General features: G+C 41.3%; 1 pseudogene; it reads left to right on the top strand.

The window, feature by feature from the left end:
• The first annotated feature begins 8,982 nt into the window (after positions 1–8,982).
• LOC130711841 (bidirectional sugar transporter SWEET4-like) overlaps positions 8,983–23,027 on the top strand; it is a 51,974-nt pseudogene continuing 37,929 nt past the window's right edge.

Below are 23,027 nucleotides of genomic sequence, written 5' to 3' on the forward strand. Positions count from 1 at the left end.
GGGGAAGACGAAAGTAAGGAGATGTAAAAAGCCTGGGAAGAATGTGAAAGTTGTTAATAGCAGGGAGAGTGGGATTAATGAAGGAAGTAGTAGTTGAAATCGTGTCCGCGTGTAAGGATAGTGGGAGATCATGCCCCATGATGACAAGGTGAAATGATTACTTTGGGGAAAGAGACGCGGATTTTGGGGAAGTGGGAGCAGCGCATTAAATGGGAGGTCACAACGGTTGATTAGTTCAAATTCAAATTAGCATGCTTTATTGTGATTCGAGGGGACGTTTCGAAGGCAGCGGTCGGGATTCTGCAGATTTGCTGACCTTTGCATTTCTTCAGCATATTACATGCGACCTACACGCGTCAAGCCACCATGGTTCACGGCGGTCGCGGCTGCAGCTAGGCGAGCAAGTCAAGTTTTGTCGCCGCAAACCCACTCATGACCTTGTGAGCTCAAAGGAATCTATCAAGCGAGTCAAAATTTAGCTTTAGCTTCATTTACCACGCCATATTGGCGACCAACCTTGTTCACTAGCCTTTGACATTAGTTAGCTTTTCTTATACTTGTCACCTTTGTTCTAAAGACACTCTTAGCTCTCATACTTCGAGCTCGGTGTCTTGTCGACTGGGTGAGACCCCAGAGGCCCTCGCCCAGGGATGCTCGACCAAAGGCGACGCACAAGCCGGGGGTCTGGACCTCCTACGAGAGGCCCAACCGGCCCACTTAGGACAGTTAGATACGTCAGGCCCAACCTAACCTATAAATAGGGGGCGGTTACCAATTGTAAGGGACTCTTAGCTCATTTCATGAATAACAAACTCAAGATTCAGTTACACTCTCTCTCTCTCTCTCTAAGCGGTTACACGCTCTCTCTCTCTCTAGATTCTTTCATTGTAAATCTCCCACTCTAGGTACTATACCTTCTTTCTATGTTCTTGGCTGGAGCATTGATGATTATGGTTATATTCATATTTTTAACAGTAAAAGAAATTCGTCGCAGAATAGGTTATTATTGTTAATTTTATATATATTTCCGTCACTGAACTCGTCACTGACTTTCTAAATCTGTCGCCAAATCCGTCGCTATATCATGGCTGAAACCGTCGCAAAATTCCGTCGCTAAATCATTCGCTAATTTCCGTCGCTAAATCTTTCGCTAATTTCCGTCGCTGAATCAGTAGCTAAAACGGTTGCTACAAATTGGTCGCTACATTGGTCGCTAAATCGGTCGCTAATTTTAGCGACTTAAGTAATACCAACAAACGAAATTCTAGCGACCGATTTGGTCCGTCGCTAAATGAATTTTTTCTGGTAGTGACACCACACTACCTGGAAATCTAAATTTAAATACAAATTAATTCTCTTACTTACCTTGCAGCAACAGACATCTACAAGCTGTCAATGAAAGTGAAATTAACCTCTCAAGAAGCATAAATACCAGTGTCTCTTGAATATGAAAGGAGAAGGAGTTGTTTCATAAGAGAATATGCAACTATCATTATTCTCTGCATCAGTCATTAGAATGAAAGACAAGATTGGATTTGGAAAATTAAAGAATAAATAACGCCAGAACTAGAACCACTTAGGCTCTTGAAAGCTAAGTGAATCACACACTCATACTTAGAGCGTCTTCAATGGTAGTATCTAATGTTAAATACATACTCATATGAGTATCTATTACCATTGGAGTACATATTCAATTCCAACATAGCAAAGATGAGTATGTGATAATAGATACTCTACACTAGACTTGAAAAGTGAGCTTGTATTTATTACAAGCACTTACAGTTAATATAATTAGATTATATAATTAATTAAAATGGAGATAAATAATAAAATATACAAATGTGATGTTGATGGTGTGATCCACTATAGAAACTTTTAAGAGTTGTTGGGTTGGAGTAAAAAGTTAGTAAAATGGTGTATATAATGTAGCATTATAGGAAATAGTAAAAAATGAAATGTAGGTATTTTAATGAGTATGATGGATGTAAATGCTCTAACTAACTAAATTTAATAGACCAACAAAGAGTTACTTACATCAATACTTCTCGAAAGCTGCAATCAAAGGAAGAAATACAAAGTAATTGATCAACTTTAGGTAAAAAACAATATAACTGCAACATTTTGACTTCTTATGGTCTCTCCAACTGATCTTGAGCTTGAAGGAGCAAACATTACAAGTAGTTCTCGAGAGAACCAACAAGATGAGTTCTTTGCTGTTGCAGTTCCAATCCTTCAACAGGTAGTGTCTCCGTAGTGCGCTTCCCCTCATCATAACAGCTTCTAACACCTACAAACACACCAGAAACGTGATAAAGCAGAAGCTTCATTTGAAGGTATGAAAAATGATAGAAAAGGGGGATTTGAATAGCGTTTTCAGAATAAAACTTCTCACTTAAGATTTTAGCAAATCTTTCGAAACACAAGTAAAGTGCTTAAGATAAGAGATGAGAAAAGCACACAAGGATTTTATCCTGGTTCACTTGATGAATCATTCAAGCCAGTCCAGTCCACCCGTGAAGGTGATTTCTTCCTTCTTAGAATGAAGGCAATTCACTAATCAGAGATTTGTTACAACTGCACTTGAGACCTACAAGTGACTAACAATACACTGACTTAGCTCACACTAAGATTCACTCTCTTAGTCTTCTCTAGGATCCGATCAACCTTGATCTCCTAAAGGTTAAAATAAACAACTGTTTAAAAAGAATTGTTTACAATGAGATTGCTTCTGAAAAGCTTGTAGTAAACACAATGAATTCGATGAAGAAAGATTGCTAAGAAGATTTGAATATTGCTTGCGCGTATAAGTTTCTTCAACAGCATCTTTCAGTCTTCACTCTCTATATATACTCCAAGAATTAGGGTTTGAACATTGCATGGGAATGCTACCGTTGGAGGGCAGATCTAGGATTTCCAGCTTCTGCAGTGGCTGAGAATGTTAGGTTAGGTCGTCAGGATAGTACACTGCTTTTGTACTTTGGATAGTGACGTGACCTTTAACCTTGTTGACTTCTGATCAGAGGAATGCTTCGTGTTGGAACTTGTGAAGCTTGTTGATCAGAGTCAGAGGGAAGCATGGATCCTCTGATCGTTGTAGCTTCTAATTCTGAACTCAGAGGAGAAGTACTTGGTCTTCAGAGCCAGTTTGCTTCTGGACTTCAGAGACTTCACTTTTCAGCTTCTGGATCTTCAGAGTCTTCTAAACCATCAGAGCTTCTGAGCCTTCAGAGTGTTTGGGTATCAGAACGTCTGGATCTTCAGAACTTCAAGTGAGCTGAGTCCACATCAGAGCTTGAATATCTTCAGATCTTCTGAAGCTTTTCTACTGTTCAGTTTGAACATAGAGATTGCGAAAGCGTTGCTAGGGTTACTCTTTAAGCAAAGTGCTTCTGATTTGTGTGAGATTATATCAAGGTCAGAGTCTGTCATGACCACACTCAGAAAACACGTTAGAGTACCATAATTTTTCAAACTAAAACGTTAACTTGTAATCATCAAAACATAGAGTTGTACTACATGATCCAAACTTGATCTTACATCATTCACTTAAATTACACCAACAAGATTTGAAAGAGTGAAAAAAATACCAATGGGATTAACATTGCCCCAGTAGGTCTCAGCTATGGCAAGTACCTATTCAAACCTATTGGGTTTTTCCCTCCTAAGTGGGCTCAACTTTATGGAAAGAAAAAAATAGTTTTTGGGCCAAGCCCAAGTTTCTTTTTATTTTAAGGGAATTTGAAACCCTTATTTTTAGGAGCAACAGCAGCACATCACGTTTTTTTTGAATTCGCATCACTTGTTTGGAGAAGAGGATTTTGGTTCTTGACAGATTTTCCGGTACATCATTTGTTCTCTGTTTTGGATGAATTTTTAGTATGTCCTTCCTGTCTGTGAGCCCTTTATATTAACCCTTTTTAGTTGGGATTTTTCTTCTCCGTTATTTGGGTGATTTAGTCTTTTGCTGTGGGGTTCTTCTGCTGTATCCTATTTCCACCTTTTATTGGTGCAGTTTTTCCCTTTTATTATTGGGGTTTATTTCCACCTTTTTGGGTGAAGCTTTTGATGTCGTGGGACATTATTATATAACTATTATTTTTCTTATAGTGGATTACTTTGTGGTTGTTTACTTCTCATATTGAGAAAAATTTTCCACGTTAAAATTCTTGTGCCTCTACTTTATTTTTATTGCCTCTGTGGTTATTTGGATTTGCTTTGAAGGTTGTTTTTGTGGTTTTTTAATACAAAAGAAAACAGTAAAAGAAGGTTTACGAAGATAACAAAGAAGAAAATGTATTTAGAGTACATTCACCTAATCCTCTAATTGTTTCTACTCAATTACTTTTGTAATGGTTCATTTCATTTATGATGTCGAGAGTTATCCACCTAACTATCCCTAGCCTAGGTGAATCTATCAGTTGGAATTCCTAGACATAATCCCTTACCATCTAGAAAACCCAAAAGGAACAATACAAATCAAATTCTCTCCCAAAGACATTCCCAATGACCAATTCATCCTAAAACAAGGTACCCTAGGCTTGCGAATCTCCGTTGTCACCCGCAAACTCTTGTTAGAACTCAAAACCCCACCTATCACGTGGAAGCTCACTATTGTTCCTACCTAAGATAATCTCATCCTAAGACAACTAGTTCATTGAGTAGTTTCTCTCTTGAACCGGACCCGCAATTATCTCCCGATCTCATGCTAGTCCATAGAAATCTAACACAAACCAATCGATACTTGAAGTGCAGAAAGAATAACTTTAACACACGGCGTGACTTAAGACATAGGCGTTCTACTTTATTGATCTAAGCATACACCAACTCATTTCAACCTTTCAATCTATTTATAAATTAGTGAAGCTCTTTTGATTATCAATTGATTGGTTAGAACCATGAAGTACAAAGAGAAACACCATACATGAAAGATTTACTTTTACATCAATAAGTGAGTTTACAACAATCAAAGAACTAAGCTATAACATTCTAGATACAAAAATAGAAAAGAACATATACACGAGATAAGAACGGAAGAGATAAAACCCGAAGAAGGGAGACGAATTCACGGCGATGGAAACTTTCTCAAGCTTTCCATAGCCACCAAGAGGTTGTCACCATACTCCAAAGCTCCACTCCATCAATTCCTAGCTCAGGGACCCTTCCTCCATGAAGCCCAGTCTCCTCTGAATGTTTTAGGGAGGAGAAATGGTGAAGAATGGAAGAGATCCTGAGAAAAATCGTGTTCTTGCCTTTTATAAGGGTTCAAGGAGGTTTGGCTCGCTTAAGCGAGCTTTAGATTCGTTTAAGCGAGAGCCTTTTCGTTAAACTGAAGTACTCTGCTCGCTTAAGCGAGCATAAGTCTCGCTTAAGCGAGAGTACACTTTCCTTCTATGCCACTGAATGCTTTGCTTAAGCGAGAAAGAGTTCGGCTTAAGCGAGATGGTCTTCCAGAATTGATATCCCCTGCCATATAATTTAGCTTAAGAGAGTAAACATTTGGCTTAAGCGAAGTTCTTCATTTATTGGCCTTTTGACATCTCGTGGCACAGATCTTCATAGACTTTCACCTATCATTGAAAACAAAAGATTAAATGTGAAAAATATAATACTTACTATATTTCTATACTAAAATTAAGTATTTACTAAATCAACTACTTATGGGGATAAAATAATTAACAATGCAAGCATATAGGTCAAATAAGTGCTTAAAATGATATTTAAAAACACGTAAAATTGGCACTTATCACAAACACGGGTTCACGGTTTCACGGGTCACTGTCACGGTTTTATATGGGTTTACACGGGTGGGTTCGGATTTGGAAAACTTAATCCATTGGAACCCGAACCCGCCAAAGAGATAGTATCAAATAGTATTAAAATAAAAACCTGCAACTGTCTCAGTGAAATGACCACTGCTCTGAGTCTCTGCACACTTTGACCATACCCTTTCTCTCATCACGTGAAACCTGCAGGCAGCTGTTGTTTCTTTTATTTTTTATTTCAGCTAGTAGCCTAGAAGCTTCTTACCACACAAAATTCATAAAAATCATTAATCTACTTCATCTTTATCGATCTGTATTCTTTGCTCCCCAAATCCTTCTTCAAAAAAATACACAAAAGCTCCAATCTCATAAAAACTCAAAAACCAGTACTCTGTACTCCATTTCAAACCAGTACTCACACACAACCAAGCACCGACAAGGTTGATTGGTGGAAGCACTTGCATGCAAGTTGTGACCATGCTCATCTACCTCTCCTCTTATGTTTTGAATGCTTCTCCTCGACCCCAACCTCTCTCCATCGTCATCTGCGGCCTCAACGGCGTCGGCGAAGACATCGTCATCTAGTCCCGTCCCGGTCTCCATGACTTCCTCATCTACCAGCGTTCCATTTGACGGCATCGCGTCTCGAGTTCAGCATTGTTCAACCACAAAACCTTCTCTTTCTCCCTCCATACTCAATGGCAACATGAACCGAGGCAACCCACCCGAGTTACCCGCCACCCGACTAAACCACCACCCGACCAAGCCGACAACCTAATCGGACGGAATCGGTGTGTATTTCTTTGCCTTCGGCTTATCACGGTTCCGGCTATTTTCACCTGTACCCGACCGGTGCTCACCCCTATTTTTGGGTGAAGCTTTTGATGTCGTGGGACATTATTATGTAGCCATTATTTTTCTTATAGTGGATTACTTTGTGGTTGTTTACTTCTCATATTGAGAATATTTTTCCATGTTAAAATTCTTGTGCCTCTACTTTATTTTTATTGCCTCTGTGATTATTTGGATTTGCTTTGAAGGTTGTTCAGTTCTCACACTGCACCACTCAATTCCCAACAAAACCTACCTATTCATTAACATAAACTAGTTAATGCATAATTTGACATTAACTACAGTTATGGAAAGCCAAGAAGGGAACCCCTCTATGCCTAGCACCTACAACAGTACTTGAACCAAAACGATATATATTAGGCCCAACAGTTCGCAACCTTTGAATCTATAAATACAAGAGTAAGCAAAGATCCCATTAAATAGACATTAACTGTCCCTTTTGCTCCACGTTCTCAATTTATTTTCCTTCATTATCACGCCTGACTGAAGTTTCAGCTTCATCTGACTCCTTTCGTCCTGCTAACTGCTTCATACATCCTGCCTTTATCAGCGCCTCAACCTCCTTTCGCAAAGTAAAGCAATCATCTGTGTTGTGTCTTGCAATCCTATGGAATTCACACCACTTGTTCCTGTCCACGTGGCCCGGGGGCGTTTCGGTTGCTTTGGAAAACAAATAACATTTTCCTCTAGACACGTGTGCAAGGCTTCTATTAAATTAACCGCCAATGGAATTGCAGGATCTTGTTGGTTTCTTGTCCATGTCATGGAGTACCCATGATTTCCAAAAGGCTGAGCACGATTTCGGAAACCGTAACGGTTATCATGGCGATTATCATAGCGGTTCTTGTTATTGTATCCTCTATCACCATTTTCAACTGCTCCTTTTGAAAGTTGATAGCCAACCGCTCCCTTCTTCGAGTCCAACTGTTGTTGCTGCCCAGAAACCACAGTGTTTGAACGACTTTTCTTGACCTAATCACTTTGTTCCTCCCTTATATATCCTTGAACTCGAACACGCAACTCCGCCATTGTTGTAACATGCTTTCTACTCAAATTACTATTCAGATTTCCTGGACGCAAACCCAATTCAAACGCAGCAATGCAGCTTTCCGACATCTTATCTTCCAAATGCATTGATAACTGATTGAACCGCCCCATATACGATTGTATTGTTTAATTTGAATTTTGGCGAACGTTGAATAGAGTCGCCAGAGTAACCTTCTGCGCTCGGCTGGTTGAAAACTGAGTAAGAAATTTCATCGATAATTTAGTTAAGTTGAAGATTGAACGCGACGACAATGTCGTAAACCAAGTCATGGCGGACTTCTTGAAAGTGGAAGGGAACATTTTTCATTTCAAAGCGTTTGATGCACCAACTATAACCATTTTAGTATTAAAGTATACTAAATGATCTTTTGGGTCAGTATCACCATAATACCAATCTAGAACAAGTGTCTTCAAATTATCTGGAACGGTGGTGTTGGCAATCTCTTCTGTGAAGGATTGAAAATCCACCACCGTCTCTGCTATTCTCCGATCGCCTTCACGAACCCCTCGTGTCTGCTTGAGTTCAGTGAGTTGAGTCTGTAGTTGTTGATTATGTTGGTGGAGGTCATTGAGATCCTCCATGATCCGTTGGAGAACATCGGAAGGAACATTGTCTGAAGGGACTTGGTTCCTCTCTGCGTTCGCCCCAGATCGAGTCACCATTGCAGATGAAATCTGAAGCCTAGGAAAAAAAAATTTGTCGGCCCCACGGTGGTTGCCAATGTTCCGGTATGGAACTATCAAGTGAGGGTTAAACAGTTTGAAAGCAATAGAGAAAACTAGCAAAATGAGAAAATACGTGAAAAGTTAGATCCCCCACCGCTTGGGTGGTGTCTGACATTTATAACTTGGGTTTTGATCTGTTTGGACCATGGGTTGCCCGGCCCATATTTTACATTAAGTTGGTAAGCCCAAATAAATGGTTCGCCCATATCAGACCAATACATGAGCAACCCTAATTGAATTCTGAGTGGCGCCTAGCAATACAAAAAAATGTACAAATTGCCATTATGAACTGCGGCTTCCTTCCCGCACCAATGAAACATTAAAGGAAACGTCTGAAAGTAGCTAGTGAGCATCAATATGAAATACATCAAGAATATACGTTAATAGACTGTCATTGAAATTTTTATATAAAACTAAGGAAGACAAGCACACTGATTACTTTACTGAAGATGGTGGTAACAAGGATGTATACCTCTGTATAGAAGTTTACACTTAATAATGTAGGCAGGGGGAAGCTTGCAAACAAGATAAGCAATAATGAGAATGAGAAATTAAAAACTGAAATTAGGGATTTCGAGCAAAGAAAATACCGAAATTAAGGATTTCGAGCAGAGAAAACACCGAAATTAGGGATTCCGCAAAGAGAAATCAAAGAAATTGGGGATTCCAAACCAAAAAGTCATATAAAATAGAGATTTTGAATCAAGAAATCAGAGAAATTAGGGATTTCGAACCAAGAAACCAAAGATGGTTGATGTGAAATTAAACGAAGGAAAACACAGAAATCAGACGAACAAAGCAATGAGGGAAATCATTGAGAAACAGGGAAATTAGACGAACCTATATTACCTTCACCTTGTTGCCCTCGCCTCAATGGCGATCTAGTGTGAGATCCACAAGCTCAATGCGAACGACGATGGTACAAACATGAACAAAGAGAGAAGAATCACGGGAAGAAGGGGAGAGATTCAAAACTATAGCGAAAGTTTTGGGAACAGAGAGGACGATGGATTGGGCGAGACCCTAGGGTCCCTCGCCCAGGCGCGCTAGGCCAGGGTGCGTGCAAGCCAGGAAATTGGGCCTTCTCCCGAGAGGCCCAACTGGCCCATTAAGAGAAGTTAGGGGCGCCAAGCCCAACCCCCAAACCTATAAATAGGGGACGGTTACCAATTGGAAGGAACTATTAGCTCATTTGAGAAATAACAAGATTGAAATTCAGTTACTTTCTCTCTCTAAGCGGTTACGCTCTTACTCTCTCTAGATTCTCACATCACGATTCCTTCACTCTAGGTACCGTACCTCATCACGATCCCTTCACTCTAGATGCCTCCAGAATTGCATCAAGCTCCATTGCCAACAACCGCTTGCTATGCGTGTTTCTTCTCGAAGTATGCTTTCTCTTCTTAGAAAACCTTCTATTTATATTCTTGAAACGTCTGCTTGCATTTATTATTGAAACACCTTCCAAGACACTATTACAAAGATCATCTTAAAATGTCTTAAAATTCACTTGGCCGGTGGTAAATGATGATCCTCTGTTGGGATTGAGGGATAAGGCGTTTCGGGAATAAAGGTCAGGAATTTGCATATTGGTTGACCTGCACGTTCGCAGTCCAAGAGTTTCCTTAGCGTGTTACATACGGCTTACACGAGCCAGATCACCAAGACTCATGATGGGCATGGCTTCAGCGGGGGGACGAAGACTCGAACTCTACTGCGGCTGACTTACGCAATTTAAAAAAAAAAGTAGAAAAAGTAGAGCGAAAAAAGTAAAGCATGACGAAGCAAAACACAAAGGGAGCTCGGAATTTTCATTACAAGAGGACAGAAAAATAGATTGTTGTTACATGTTGATTTAAAGACTATTAACGTTTTTTGTCTTGCTCTACGTCTTCTTCGTTCAGGAAACGCTCGGCAACGAAGTCGGGAGGATCGTCAAGACCGACCAATCCGGTAGGAGTCACCTTCTTGAACGCTCCCACCTGGCCAAGATCAATTCGGGGGTGGAGTCGTTGAACTTGGGTTTTGGCAAGGAAGAAACTGCGACTGCGCTCGAAGACAGCGGCAGCAACGGCATCTGACTTCATCTTTTCTTCTAAGGCCTTTGCGCCAGACTGGGTCTTTGCTGCAGACAGAGCCTCGTTTTCCTTCGCTAGTTCAGCACGAAGAGTTTCAAGTTCCGCGCCCATTGAAGAGATGACTTGACCCTTGGAAGCTACCAAATCTTCCTTCGCGTCGGACTCCAATTGCGCCTCCTACTGGAGTTTCGCAAGGGCCCCTTCCAGTTCCGAAATCTTTTTGTCTCAAAATTCCAAGCTAACCTCAGAACGGCTAATCTGCTCGGCGAACCCTTTAGAAAAGAAGGCTTCTTGGGAAGCTAGATTAGCAAGGAGCACCTTGCGCTCCTTAACGAATCCAATGTTGAGCGCGCGAAGGCGGACCACCTCCCACCGTAGCGCTTCAGCGTCTTTGGTGGACCACTTGTAACGATGGAAAGCATGGAAAATTGTCGCCAAAGCACCGTCGGACACTCTGTCTAAACCCTGTTGCTGAACCACTTCATCCATCCTCACGACTTGCGCCGGCGTCAAGGATAGAGTAAATGGCAATCCCCGGTTTACAGAACCTGGGGGCGGGGTCGAATTGTGACCCAAAGGCAGCGGTGGCGGTAAACTGGCAGATGGCATCGAGCTTTGTCCGGAGAGCGGCGGGACAACCGTCCCCTCAGGGGTCGATCTACCAACAGGATCGCCCCGGCCGTTGAGTGAAGAAGCTGGAGTCACCTTGGGGGGTCCGCTGAGCTGAGTCGCCTTGGGAGTCTCCTCGGGTCCATGAGAAGCTGTGAAGGTAGCAGGGACGCTCTCCCCGCCGGAGGGAGAGGCAGTAGTCAAGAGGTGTGGCTTCTTAGGGGGTTGTCGGGAGGCTCCCTCGCCAAGGGCCCGTTTCTCACTCTCACCCGTCAGGGCTATTGAAGAAGATGTCTTGTCGCCCTTTAGGTTGACCCGGGGGTGGAATGAAATGTTCTTTTCTTCTCAAAGGCGTCCAGAAGGTCCGTACTGGTGAAATTCATCTTCCCTGGAACGAAAGGCAACAAAGAAGAGTCAGCAGGGGATAAGAAGTATAAAATAAAAAAGGGATAAGGGACGAAGCAGGGAAGGGGCAAGAAAACCTAAGTAAGCGGGAGTTGATGAAATTTTAGCTTTACCGATCACGCGAGCACAGTCTAAGACCGGGAGTTTAGCCAGGAAGGTGATAACGACTTTGTCCTCAGGGGTTAGAGAATCCTCAGGTGGGTCGACTACCGGGGACACTTCTTGGGTCCAGTAGAAGGGAAATCGGGCGGTACCGTCCCTCAGGGTAAAAATCTCGGGGTATTCGTGAGATACCACGATCTTAAAATACCTTCGGGTGAGGTCGGTGGTGATTGTGGACCAAAAGGAGTTGAAGCGTTGGCGGTTGGGTCTAGCTTCCAGGGAGACCCAGCTGCGTGGCGGTGAAGGCTGGACGGACACCCCATAGAAGTAAAAGAAGTGAGAGGGCTCGGGCTCTTGCTGGATTGCGTCACAGAGGATTTCGAAGCATCGCAGGAAATCCCAGCTGTTAGGGTGAAGCTGACACAGAGCGACGTTGATACTACGCAGCACGGAGCAAACAAAGGGATAGAAGGGAAACCTGATTCCCAAACTTGTGAACATGTACTCATACACGTAAAAGAAGTGGGGGTGATTCACGAGGTGGTCAGGGAGGCGGAGCCAAGGGCGCTCAGAGGCTGAGCAACCGCCATAGTACATAATATTGTCAAGAGGTTTCTCATGACAAAATCCACCAGACTCTGAGGAAATTTCGTAAATGGACGACCACTGCTCTAAACTGGACGGTTGGTTAGGAATTGTCCCGGTCGGGAGGCCCCTTACCGTAGGAACTGGCAAGGACTCCGAAGACCTAGCTCGGAAAGCGAAAATATCTTTTTGATCGAGCGGAACTCCCCCGGGGGGGAGGGTCGACAGGGGGAATGTACCCTAAGGGGGTGACAACGGTGACATTGCGGTTGGAGTTCTTGGTTCGGCGTCTTGAAGCCATTAAAGGAAAGGGCTCAGGAAATAAAAATTACTTTGAAGTTGTAAAGACTCACTGGAAGGAAGGGCGGCACGTGGGGCGCTATGAGAACTGAGGCAATGGTCTGTTGAAGGGGTTTCGCACGTAAAAAGGGTGGTCAGGAGTTAGGGTTGTGAAAGGAGTAAGGGGTGGGGGAACAACGTCTTTATAGGATGGGGATTATGATCGAGGGGAAACGTGTGAGGGGATGTTGTGGGCAGTAGTTGAGAAATAAGGAGGGAAGGTGGAAAATCGTGCACCATACCGACAGAGAATTGATTGCAGTTGCGGGATTTCGGGGAGTGGGAATGGCACAATAAATGGAAATTGCAACAGTTGAAGCTAATTGGTTCAAATTCAAACTGGCAGGCTTTGTGGGGATTTGAGGGGACGTTTCAAGGAAGGCAGTTGAGATTCTGCAGACCTCTGCTGCCACGTGGCATAGGCCATAATCCCACTTGTGGACTCGTGGGACCAAAGGAACTTGCTAGGGAAACCAAAAAATTAGTCTTAGGCTTTAGTTACCGAGCCATGTTGGCAATTGTCTGAATCATTAGGCATTAGCGTTAGTTAGTTTTCTCATGATCTTCGCCTCAGGTTTCTTCTTAAAGACACACTCAACTCTCATGCTTCGAGCTCGGTGTCTTGTGGACTGGGCGAGACCCTAGGGTCCCTCGCCCAGGCGCGCTAGCCCAGGGCGACGTGCAAGCCAGGAAATTGAGCCTTCTCCCGAGAGGCCCAACTGGCCCATTAAGAGAAGTTAGGGGCGCCAAGCCCAACCCTCAAACCTATAAATAGGGGACGGTTACCAATTGTAAGGGACTCTTAGCTCATTTGAGAAATAACAAGATTGAAATTCAGTTACTTTCTCTCTCTAAGCGGTTACGCTCTTACTCTCTCTAGATTCTTACATCACGATCCCTTCACTCTAGGTACCGTACCTCATCTCTATGTTCTTGGATAGAACAGACGAAAGTGAAGCTTCTGGAATAAACCCTAGCTACAAAGTAGAGAGATGGTGAGAGAGCACGGAACAGAGATTTGGGAAGAGAAAAAATGCGTGAAAATGTTTGAAATCGCTGGTATAGTCAGATGTCGCGCTTTAATAGAAATGATTTCCATAAATTGTGGCGGTTAAAACACCAGAAACCGCCACAATCGTTTTATTATTACGGCGGTCAACAAAACCGTCCTATTGTACATTAAAAAATGACGGTTTTATGAACCGCCACAATCTTCCCATTTTTTTGTTAAAGATCATGACTTTAGCAACAACACATATTGCTCGAACAGTGGTTGGTATCATAGGTACGTTGATCAAATTAAATTCTTTATGAACTTTTTGTATCATAAATATCATAATCCATATTTTTCATTCTTGATGATCTATGTCCCCACGGTTTGTTCTTTTTAACTTCAGGAAACATCATCTCAGGTTTCTTGTTCTTGTCCCAGTGTAAGCTTGCATCATCTTTCACTCTAATTTCCTTTATCCTCTTCTAATTTTCTCAAACATATTATTTGGACATCACTTTTGTTTTCAACATGAATAACACATGGAATCTATGGTGGTTTTTGATCGATACAAATTATTACAAAGTTTTAAAAAAATAAATTCAACAATTTGTATCAGTTTTAAAGTAACACAAATTACAAGTATCATCAAAAAAGTAATATCTGTAAGATCAAGTTTTGATCTAGTAGTACAACTCTATGTTTTGATGATTACATGCTAACTATTATGTATGAATAATTATGGTACTTTAACGTTGTTTTCTGAGTGTTCTAATGACAGACCATGACTCTGGTCTTATTTCACATAATTCAGAAGCACAATGCTCAAAGAGTAACATCTACAACGCTTTCGCACGTACTATGTTCAATCTGAACAGTAGATCAAGCTTCAGAAGATCTGAAGATCATAAAGCTCTGATATGGATTCAGCTCACTAGAAGCTCTGAAGGATCAAAAGCTCTGAAGGATCAAAAGCTCTGAAGGATCAGAAACTCTGAAGGATCAGACGCTCTGAAGGATCAGAAGCTCTGAAGGATCAGAAGCTCTGAAGGTCCAGAAGCTCTAAAAGTCCAGAAGCTGAGTAGTGAAGATTCTGAAGTCCAAGAGTAAGCTGGCTCTGAAGACCAAATATTTCTCCTCTAAGTCCAGAAGCAGAAGGTACAAAGGTCAGAGGATCCAAGCTTCCTTCTGACTCTGATCACCAAGCTTCACAAGTTCCAATATGAAGCATCACTCTGATCAGAAGTCAACAAGGATAAAGGTCATGTCGCTATCCGAAGTACAAAAGCAATTGTACCATTCCTGACGACCTTACCTAACTAATTCAGCCACAGCAGAACCTGGAAAACCCAGATCTGCCCTCCAACGGTAGCATTCCATGCAAACTTCTAAACCTAATTCCTTGGAGTATATAAAGAGGCTGAAGAAGCTCACTAGAAGCTCACGCGAAGTCAAATATTGTCTCAAAGCATTCCTTCTACACATTGTATTAATTGTGTTTACTATTAGCTTTCTAAGAAGCATTTCTTTGTAAACCCAAACCTTCAAACAGTTGTTTGATTTTCCTTTAGGAGACCTAGGTTGGTCGGATCCTAGAGAAGACTAAGAGAGTGAATCTTAGTGATAGCTAAGTCAGTGTATTGTTAGTCACTTTGCAGGTAGCAAGTGCAGTTGTAACAAACTCTGATTAGTGGATTGCCTTCATTCTAAGAAGGAAGAAATCACCTTAACGGGTGGACTGGATTAGCTTGAGGGATTTATCAAGTGAACCGGGATAAAATCATTTGTGTGCTTTCCTTAACTCTTATCTTAGCTCTTTTATCTTTGGTGGTTGAAAAGATTTAATTAAATCTCAAGTGGGTCGAGTTTTAGTTTTAAAACGCTATTCAAACCTCTCATTTCTATCGTTTTTCATACCTTCAATATCAACTCTATAAGATCAAGATTTGGTCATGTGGTACAACTCTATGTTTTGATGATAACAAGTATTTATTTGTGGATGAACAATTTGAAGGTGTGAAAAACGACTAGAAGGGGGGGTTGAATAGCGTTTTCAGTATAAAAACTTTCCCCTTAAGATTTAAAGTAAATCTTTTCGGTTTCTCTACGATAGATGGTGCAGCGGATAAAGATAGAGAGAAGAGAGAAGCACACAAGTATTTTATCCTGGTTCACTTGATAAATCCCTCAAGCTAATCCAGTCCACCCGTTAAGGTGATTTCTTCCTTCTTAGAATGAAGGCAATCCACTAATCAGATAATTGTTACAACTGCACTTGAAACCTACAAGTGACTAACAATACACTGACTTAGCTATCACTAAGATTCACTCTCTTAGTCTTCTCTAGGATCCGATCAACCTTGATCTCCTAAAGGAATCACCACTAAGATTCACTCTCTTAGTCTTCTTAAGGATACTGACCTACCCGGTCCCTTAAGGAAAATCAAACAACTGTTTGAGGTTGGTGTTTACAAAGGTTTGCTTCTGAATAAGCTGAGTGTAAACCAAATAAGAATAGATGAAGAAAGTAGAGGCTTGAATCTTTTCTTGTATTGCAGCTCTTGATTTTCTCTCTCACTTTTTTTGCTTTCTTCTTTTTCTTCAGCCTTTTATAGTCCAAGGTGCAAAGGATATTTCTGTTGAGAGAATATGACCGTTGGAGGGCATTTCTGGAACTTCCAGAACCTGCTGTGGCTGAACCTTGGTGGGTAGGCTTTTCAGAATAGTACACTGCTCTTGTACTTCTAGATAGAGACATTTGCCTTTAACCATTGACTTCTGATCAGAGTTATGCTTCGTGTTGGAACTTGTGAAGCTTGGTGATCAGAGTCAGAGGGATGCTTGGATCCTCTGACCTTCGTAACTTCTGCTTCTGGACCTTCAGAGCTTCTGAACCTTCAGAGCCTCTGGTCCCTCAGAGCTTCTGGTCTTCAGATCTTCTGATCCTCAGATCTTCTGATCCTCTGATCTTCTGATCCTCTGATCCTCAGAACTTCTGATCCTCTGATCCTCAGAACTTCTGATCCTCTGATCCTCAGAACTTCTGACGAATATATCTTCTGGTGTCAGAATCAGAACCTGTTTGTCAAAACACTCAAGACAAACATTAGAGTATCATAGTTGTTCATCCACAAATAAATACTTGTTATCATCAAAACATAGAGTTGTACCACATGACCAAATCTTGATCTTACAATCTCCCCCTTTTTGATGATGACAAAACCATGTATTTTGATGAACAACTCTAAACAAATAAACTGAATACACTCAGAGTATAAGGTATCAGAGTTAAAACTTATCCTGATGTGTATGGTTTATTTTGCTCATTCTGAATCCAAGTCACTGCTTGATTCTGAGCTAAGCTCCCCCTGAATCTAATACTTAATATCAACGTTAGTAATATCTAGATTCTGAGCTAAATAATATAGGAGTTGTCAAGATACTATAAGTTCTTCCCCTTTTTGTCATAAGCAAAAAGAATGAAGGTGGGAAAAAATAGTAAGAGCAAAAGACGAAATACTCCCCCTCAGAAGGAATACCAAGGGATACTTGGCTGCTGATTAGTATATCTTCTTATGAGAGCAGAAGTGTGGTTCGGGTGACATCTCCGTTCTGAAAAAATTCCATCTTCAGATGCTTCAGAATGAGAAGCTATGAACCTACTCTTCTTCTGATGACGCAAGTCAGAAGTTGTATTAGCATCTTCTGATGTTGTTGCTTCTGGTTCGACAAGTTCTGAGTCTTTGTTTCTTTCTGAAACGGTCATGCTCATCTCTACAAGCTTTTTCAGCTAGCTTTGACTTGACCAAATCTTACTCTACTGATGCCTCCAAGATTAACTTCACCTTCAGGTTCAAGTTTTGGATCTTGGGACATATGCCTTTCTCCCGTCATGTGTTGCCTGCATCCACTGTCCAGGTTCCATGGTTGGAGTTTCGATGGACCTACTGAAGATATCTGCAACATATATAATCTTATCCCTAGGTACCCACTTTCTGGGTCCTTTCTTGTTAGTTAGCCCAGAAGTTCTGACAACTTTGGGTCTTTCAACAGGATAATATACAGGAATTTTTGCATGATATTTAGACATGGAGAAAGATCCCTTTATAAGAGGAGGTATAGCAGCTTCAGCAGGTACAGGGTCAGGCAATATGGTACCAGAGGGAACAAAGCATTCATACAAAGATTTAGCTTTAGGCACAGAGGGCTCATTTCTAATTGGTTTAGAATACCCAATGCCACGCATTCCATTTCTGCTCACGCCATAGATCAATGAAGCCATCAAGCTTCTATCTACGCTTTTAGCCAGGAATCTTTGAAAAGATTTTTCATACTTAGATTCATGCTTACTATCAGAGGCATCGCAGGCAATAACTTCTTCTAACTTAGCAATTTGATTCTTAAGCACAGAGTTAGAATTAACTAAAGCATGGTTATCATTTTTCAAATCAGATATGATTTTCTCATGTTCAACAGAAGTTTCAGAGGCAGCAGAGAAATTCTTTTTCAACCTTTTATGCTTAGTCAAGAGAGAGTTATATTTATCCATAATTTCAGACAAAGCAGCTTTAAGTTCAGAAGTTGAGAAAGAATCAAATACCTCATTTTCATCGTCAGAGTCTGGATCTCCTTCTGATTCTGAGTCAGAGTCAACAGCTTCCTTTGACTCTGCTCCTTTGTCTTTGCCAATAGCCATGAGTCCTTGAACTTCACCATCAGAGTCAACATCCTCTGACTGTGATTCATCAAAAGTCACCATCAGACTCTTCTTGGTCTTGAAATGCTTCTTTGACTTTTTGTCCTTTGATGAACCTTTGTATTTGCTCTGCCTGTGCTTCCAGATGCAGTTGAACTTTCTGGATATCAGAGTCAGCTCATCTTCATCAGAATCTTCTGCTTCAGCTTGAAGAGCTTTTGACTTCTCAGCCTTAGCCTTTTCAGATTTAGATTTCAAGGCTATGGACTTTTTCTTCTGATCCTGATGTTCAGCACGCTTTAGTTCATGACACTTCAGTATGCTTATGAGTTCTTCCAAACTCATCTGCTCAACATCTCTAGTTAGCTCCAAGGAAGTTATCAAAGGCATCCAGCTTTCAGGAAGACCTCTAAGGATCCTCATGACATGATCCGCAGTGGTGTAGCTATTGCTGAGGGGTCTTATTCCAGCAATAATCAACTGGAATCTGAAAAACATATCCTCAATGGATTCGTCAGGTTCCATTTGGAAGGATTCATATTTCTGGATCAAAGACAGTGCCTTTGATTCTTTCACTTTCTTGTTTCCTTCATGAGACATCTTCAAGGATTCAAAGATGCCCTTGGCGGAATCACGATCAGTAATTTTCTCATATTCTTCATATGAAATAGCACTTTGCAGAATAGCTCTTGATCGGTGATGATCTCTGAACTCCTTCTTTTGATCTTCACTCATCTTCTCCCTTGGGATCTTTACACCATGTTCATCGACAGGAGGGGTGTAGCCATCAACAACAAAATCCCAAAGATCAGGATCAAAGCCAAGAAAGAAGCTTTTGATTCTGTCTTTCCAGAAATCAAATCTCTGACCATCAAAGATAGGTGGTCTTGCACTGTATTGATATTTGCTTGTAGTAGTGGTGGAATCCATGAGTTTTTCACACTGGCCCGGATCTACTGAACACTGTTAAGTGTGGTAATCAGAACTTGCGCTCTGATACCAATTGAAGGTGTGAAAAACGACTAGAAGGGGGGGTTGAATAGCGTTTTCAGTATAAAAACTTTCCCCTTAAGATTTAAAGTAAATCTTTTCGGTTTCTCTACGATAGATGGTGCAGCGGATAAAGATAGAGAGAAGAGAGAAGCACACAAGTATTTTATCCTGGTTCACTTGATAAATCCCTCAAGCTAATCCAGTCCACCCGTTAAGGTGATTTCTTCCTTCTTAGAATGAAGGCAATCCACTAATCAGATAATTGTTACAACTGCACTTGAAACCTACAAGTGACTAACAATACACTGACTTAGCTATCACTAAGATTCACTCTCTTAGTCTTCTCTAGGATCCGATCAACCTTGATCTCCTAAAGGAATCACCACTAAGATTCACTCTCTTAGTCTTCTTAAGGATACTGACCTACCCGGTCCCTTAAGGAAAATCAAACAACTGTTTGAGGTTGGTGTTTACAAAGGTTTGCTTCTGAATAAGCTGAGTGTAAACCAAATAAGAATAGATGAAGAAAGTAGAGGCTTGAATCTTTTCTTGTATTGCAGCTCTTGATTTTCTCTCTCACTTTTTTTGCTTTCTTCTTTTTCTTCAGCCTTTTATAGTCCAAGGTGCAAAGGATATTTCTGTTGAGAGAATATGACCGTTGGAGGGCATTTCTGGAACTTCCAGAACCTGCTGTGGCTGAACCTTGGTGGGTAGGCTTTTCAGAATAGTACACTGCTCTTGTACTTCTAGATAGAGACATTTGCCGTTAACCATTGACTTCTGATCAGAGTTATGCTTCGTGTTGGAACTTGTGAAGCTTGGTGATCAGAGTCAGAGGGATGCTTGGATCCTCTGACCTTCGTAACTTCTGCTTCTGGACCTTCAGAGCTTCTGAACCTTCAGAGCCTCTGGTCCCTCAGAGCTTCTGGTCTTCAGATCTTCTGATCCTCAGATCTTCTGATCCTCTGATCTTCTGATCCTCTGATCCTCAGAACTTCTGATCCTCTGATCCTCAGAACTTCTGATCCTCTGATCCTCAGAACTTCTGACGAATATATCTTCTGGTGTCAGAATCAGAACCTGTTTGTCAAAACACTCAAGACAAACATTAGAGTATCATAGTTGTTCATCCACAAATAAATACTTGTTATCATCAAAACATAGAGTTGTACCACATGACCAAATCTTGATCTTACACAATTATGTTAATCTAACGTTTGTCTTGAGTGTTTTGACAAACAGGTTCTGATTCTGATACCAGAAGATATATTCATCAGAAGATCTGAAGATCAGAAGATCTGACGATCAGAAGTTCTGAGGATCAGAAGATCTGAAGACCAGAAGCTCTGAAGATCCAGAAGCTCTGAAGGACCAAAGGCTCTGAAGGTTCAGAGGATCTGAAGGTCCAGAAGCTCTGAAGGACCAAAGGCTCTGAAGGTCCAGAGGCTCTGAAGGTCCAGAAGCTCTGAAGGACCAGAGGCTCTGAAGGTCCAGAGGCTCTGAAGGTCCAGAAGCTCTGAAGGTCCAGAAGCTAAGAAGTAAAGACTCTGAAGTCCAAGAGTAAGCTGTCTCTAAAGACCAAGTACTTTCTACTCTAAGGTCCAGAAGCAGAAGTTACGAAGGTCAGAGGATCCAAGCTTCCCTCTGACTCTGATCACCAAGCTTCACAAGTTCCAACATGAAGCGTCGTCAGATCAGAAGTCAATGGTTAAAGGCAAATGTCACTATCAAGAAGTACAAGAGCAGTGTACTATTCTGACAAGCCTACCAACCAAGGTTCAGCCACAACAGGTTCTGGAAGTTCCAGAAATGCCCTCCAACGGTCACATTCTCTCAACAGAAATATCCTTTGCACCTTGGACTATTTAAGGCTGAAGAAAAGAATAAAGATAAGAGAGAGAAACCAAGAGCTGCAATACAAGAAAATATTCAAGCCTCCACTTTCTTCATCTGTTCTTATTTGGTTTACACTTAGCTTATTCAGAAGCAAACCTTTGTAAACACCAACCTCAAACAGTTGTTTGTTTTTCCTTAAGGGACCGGGTAGGTCAGTATCCTTAAGAAGACTAGGATCTGTGTATCTTAGTGGTGATTCCTTAAGGGACCAGTTAGGTCAGTATCCTTGAGAAGACTAAGAGTGTAAGACCCGAATTTGCAGAACTGGATTTAATGTTTAATTTCCGACTCACGCGTAGGACCGGTGTAAGCGTGACAGGAGTTTACCGTTTGGGAAAGTTTAATGAAGAAAAAAGTTCAGGAATTGCTTGAGGATAGTACCATAGTCGTTTTAGGAGTTAGTGCGAGTCGTCTGCACACCCGCCTTATGGCGAGAGTGTCCAGAATAGGCTAATTCCGCTCTTAAAGCATTATTTAAGCGAAATTCCGAATCCTTCGAAAAATAAGAAGTTATCTTTATTTTTTCCTCGACCAGTGTTTCATTTCGGAACCTTGGACTGTACGCACGATAGGTTTCACTTCTCGGAAGTCCGACGACGCTAAATTCTTTTCTTTAAAAACTCTAAATTCCGACGCTGAATGAAGACTTTTTCTATTCGGAGCTTCCAACAAAGTTTCCATCCGCGTTGCCAGATTTTTTTCGACATTTCCAATCTTTCTTCAGAACGAAGTTTTGTCATCCGACTTTCACAGCAAAAAGTAGTTTTTCGGAGCGAATTAACTTACACCGCTTTTGGATCGTTTTCCTCAAATTCAAGAAACCTGTTTTGAGTTCTGGAATTCTGTCGCCACAATCTCGCTTAGAATTCACCGATGAACGTGCTGCAAAAATCGGAATCGCGAAATATTCATTTTCCCGCGATTTCACTCTCCTATAAATAGTAAAAAAATCACAAAATATCTCCCATTCCCACATTGAGGCCGCGAGCTTGGAGAAGAGGAGAGGGAAGAAGAACTTCGTCGTTTCTTGACCGATCTTCGAGCTGTTTGTCTCTATTTCACGGCACAGAGGTAATCTACTTGATTCTTACCTCTGATCATCTTTTATATTGCGTTTCTTTATCTCTTTCTGAGCTCAAAGTTTCGAGCTTTTCGTAAAACTGTCCGATTTTCCCGATTTTTCTTTTGAACTACCTTCTATACTTACCCAACAACCTAGAACACTCGCCGTTGTGCGCCGAGGATCTGAAAAACTGTATAAAAACCCTTTTGTGCACATATTGAAACTTTATCGTCGAAAAGCCACAATCCGACTTAGTGCCTTTAGGATTAGTTGCTACAAATGCCGTTGGGAACATCCCCATCAAATTTGTTTTCCGAAGTTTTAACTTTGAGTTTTAGAGCTTTAATTTTGGACCAAAATGCCCCTAACTAGTCGTAATTCGACCCGGTCGTTATAAAATTTTTCCGACAGTTTTTTTACCCTAGTTTTACCCTAAAAATACCTAGGAATTAAATTCGATCGAAGAAAAAGCGCCGGAACCCTTTTCTCCTTTATGGCCGAGAGCATGTTTGAGGGGGGAGGAGGAAGATTTCGTTTTCGCGATAACTCGTCCTCTCGTGCTCGATTGTTGTACTCTGAAGCTTCATACGCTTTTTCTATCGTTAGTTAACTTCGTTAGGTTCGAATCGATTGTGTTTGACTTGATTTTCGCTTTGTTTTCTCCAAGGTTCAGTTGAAGGAACTTTGGGTACTACGGAGCTACATTGTGAGGAAAACTTATACCGCGAGGCTGGAGCAACTCGAGGTTAGGGCAACTTACCTATTAGCTAAGATTGCATGATAGGCGTCGATAAATTCAACTTGTGTATTACTTTGATATTGGTTATGATGATGAATTATTGTTATGTTGTTTCCATAACTTATGATATTGATGTTGTATTAA

The sequence above is a fragment of the Lotus japonicus genome, chromosome 4 (assembly GCF_012489685.1).
Source record: "Lotus japonicus ecotype B-129 chromosome 4, LjGifu_v1.2".
NCBI classification, from domain to species: Eukaryota; Viridiplantae; Streptophyta; class Magnoliopsida; order Fabales; family Fabaceae; genus Lotus; species Lotus japonicus.